This window comes from Octopus sinensis, linkage group LG6 (genome assembly GCF_006345805.1).
Source record: "Octopus sinensis linkage group LG6, ASM634580v1, whole genome shotgun sequence".
Taxonomy (NCBI): domain Eukaryota; kingdom Metazoa; phylum Mollusca; class Cephalopoda; order Octopoda; family Octopodidae; genus Octopus; species Octopus sinensis.
In genome coordinates, this window is record NC_043002.1 from 46,128,028 (window position 1) to 46,130,527 (window position 2,500).

The following is a 2,500-nucleotide window of genomic DNA, read 5'->3' on the forward strand; positions in this document are numbered from 1 at the left end:
AGATTTATAGCTGCACCTTGTTATTCTGACAGAATGCCCAAACTGTCTTTGGCAGTTTCTTTATGAATTTTACATCTACTTGCTGTAGTAGGTTTACATAACCTAATTCTTGGGTTTATGATTATTTCTCTCTCTTTCACAATTCCTCTCTGTAATTTTTCAGACACTACTTAATGCCGTATTTTATGTCTGCATCAAGTGGTCTATGTATTTATTTGTCTGCCCCTATGGGGCAAAACATAGTGAACAGTACTTCTCTGAAGTTTTCCCTCATGGAATTTGCCTGTGGGCTTTGTTGCATCTATTCATGCAGCATGCAAATTTGTTGCTACATGGTATCTCAAGCTTTGAGGATATATGAAATCTAGATGTAAAAGGTTCCTTTCTACTTCTTTCTCAGAGAATTGAATTTGTGATTTACTCAAACAGGATAGATACAGTAAATTCAGGCCAGAGTAGGGATCCATATACAATGAGATATTTAATATCAAACTTGATTCTGTTGAGGAGGATATTGATGGTCTCATGGATTTTCATAGCCATGTCAAAGAAATTGATTATGACAAGGTCATCACTCATGTACTGTGTGGTATTCTTGCACCTTAGTAATTTAACAATTTATTGTTCTCTGGCTGACAAGCTGGTGAGGAAATGGTTGGAACTCATGTATCACGTGTATGATTCTTAAAATGATTTGGTAAAGTTTCCCAATCTTTATGGTTTTGCAACAGCTTTTCTGTTGAAACATTGTGGTTCTTTATTTTTCTTATTTTGTTATTATTATATTTTATGATGGTGTAAGAACTCCAAGAATTTATAAGAATCTGTAGATATTTTAGGAATTACACAGTTAGATCATACAGTTTACACCCCTTTAACAAACAGATTTGTCAGCAGATGCTTACCCATTTATCCATATGTTCACAACAGGTTTTGAAACAGGAATACCTTGCCTGTGCTGTATTTCTACACAGACTAATATGCCAAATAAAAATAAACCTCATATCTTAACCAGACACACAGATGACATGAAACTTTGCATTGTAGAGGCACCCACAAGAACCTTGGACCTCTGAACTACAGAGGCAACATAAACCCACCCTAAACTGCAGGGGAGAATTGAGCATGTGAAAGTACATGTTTAGTACCAGTTGACAGTAAAGATATCTTGAAAGTAAATAGACGCCATCATTTTTGAAAGATTTATTTCTCCTTTCTTGTTTGGATATTTGCTGGTTGATGGAGAGATTTCAACTTAGCTGTTCTATTATAATAGTAGCCAAGTTGAAGGAGATACCTCACAGAAGTAATGCAAAACTTATTTGGAGTTGCTCTGCAACATCATTTGCTTTTCAACAGAAATTTATTTCAACAATCCACTTGATAGCCCAAAGACACATGTCAGAGAACTCAGGTCAACTTGAGTGGAATATTATCGATTCCATTCCTTTGCTGGCAAATTGTACAATCATTCTGTTGACTGTCGAAAGAGGAATCCCAAAGTTTTGTGCAATCTTACACTGGCTAAGTCCACCCTCAGATTGACCCAAAATACGCACTCATTGCAGATCAGACAACTCTTTTGCTTCTGGTTTTTGCTGCTTGGTTAGTTACTATAAACAGTTAGTATACTGTATTCTGAAATGAAAAATAATAATACATTAATAAGTTTGGAGCACCAGGTAGTGTCTGCACAGATAAAATCATATGACAAGGGGTGCATATTATCTTTTGGGATGTTGTAATATTACCACGTGTCCAACCTTCAATTTATCAATTTATCAATAAAGAAAAAGCAAAAATTAAATTGTCTCTTGGTTGAACAATAAATCTTAAACCACACCAAGGCTTCCAATCAATGACTATGTGTAATGTTAATTGATTTCTTTTGTTGTGTTGTCTTGTTATGTTATTTCCTGTCAATCACGCGTAACTGCACCTACATACTGTCTAGTGTAAGCATGTTGCACAGAATACAGCTAGGCATCAGATGTGTGTGTGTGTGTGTGTGTGTGTTTATGCTTACATTGTTTAAAAACTGATGACACTTATGTTCATGGCTTAGTGGTTCAAAGGACAGAACTCAGTTGAATACCTGACTGTAATAAGTATCAGAGTTGCTATGATCAACAAAACCCTTGAAGGCAGTGACTCTTGCATGGCTATATTCAATAACTAAAACCAGTAAAATGATTAAAGAATACTTGCTGTGCTATGAGTCGAACATTGCTACAGTTATGATTGTTTTGGACAGAACACTTTATTCTACATTATTTCGGCACAATTAGCTTTCATTGAACTTACAAGGGATCACACATTATCATCATCATTAAAATGATGATGATAATGTGTGATCCACTTTTCCAAGCTTGTATAGGTCAGACAGAATTTGTTGTGGCAAATTTTTATGGCCAGTTACCCTTCTTGTCGCTGGCCCTCAACTGTTTCCAAGCAAGGTAATATTTCCCCAAAACAATATTTTCACAGAAGACTGACATAA

At 35.5% G+C, this 2,500-nt stretch overlaps 1 long non-coding RNA gene across 1 annotated transcript in view; it reads right to left on the bottom strand.

Annotated features, from left to right (window-relative positions):
• Positions 1–813: 813 nt before the first annotated feature.
• LOC118763727 overlaps positions 814–2,500 on the bottom strand; it is a 5,636-nt gene continuing 3,949 nt past the window's right edge. Inside the window, exons 2-3 of the long non-coding RNA XR_004999482.1 lie at positions 1,825–1,831; positions 814–824 (exon numbers count right to left, since the gene is read on the bottom strand). This is a non-coding gene — a long non-coding RNA (uncharacterized LOC118763727). The remainder of the gene's footprint in view (positions 825–1,824; positions 1,832–2,500) is intronic.